Genomic DNA, 814 nt, shown 5'->3' with positions numbered 1-814 from the left:
CTCATCTGCAATTTTATTTTATTTTTATTTATTTTGATAGGGATGGCTTTAGTATATCCAATCATATAGTATATATTTTTTGGACAAAATTTCAAAGCCCATAGCCCCATACCCCATACTTATTAAAGAGCAACAAAGTTTCCTAGAAGATGAGGCACATAGGTATAAGATAATCATTGCTTTCTAATTAAAGAATGTCAATTTGATAGTGTATAAAAAAAGACTACATCTTTATGAATTTTTTTCCTTTTTCTATGACCAAAAGGTCTTCTTTTTTTAATCTAAATTCTAGTGCATTCTTGCGCGTCCCTTATGCTATAAATACATATAGCATAAAAATAATAAATCATAAAAAAGAACACACTCAAGTTTAATGCATATATATTATTACATTACACTTTTTAGTATATTTGTGTTTCAAACTAATTGAGGCTAGCGTTATCACATAATGAATTATGTCGATCAATGTAAGTGGGCGTAATCGAGTTGAGTTAGTTGTTAGGTATAAATATGACAATTAACCTACCCTTCTGAAGGATTGTCAACCTATAGTTGGGTGCTTTTAATTTGGTTTAGAGTCGAGCGATGAAGTTAATGATTCCGTCGTTAATAAGAAGCAAGTAATTCTATAACTCTAAACTAAAGGAGCGGGTCAAGTTCATTGAGCTTGAGAGATAAATTACATGGTTGAGCCGCCAATCCATCAAATATCGTAGTTTATCCTTAAGAGTAGGAGGTTCCTTGTGTAAAACTTAGCTATTGAAGCACACACCTCAATCACCCTACCTGTGTGAATTGAATGAACTTAAAAGCA

This window comes from Solanum verrucosum, unplaced genomic scaffold (genome assembly GCF_900185275.1).
Source record: "Solanum verrucosum unplaced genomic scaffold, falcon-dt-bn FXZP01000268.1, whole genome shotgun sequence".
In the NCBI taxonomy this organism is placed as follows: domain Eukaryota; kingdom Viridiplantae; phylum Streptophyta; class Magnoliopsida; order Solanales; family Solanaceae; genus Solanum; species Solanum verrucosum.
Note: the sequence above shows the minus strand (reverse complement) of the source record.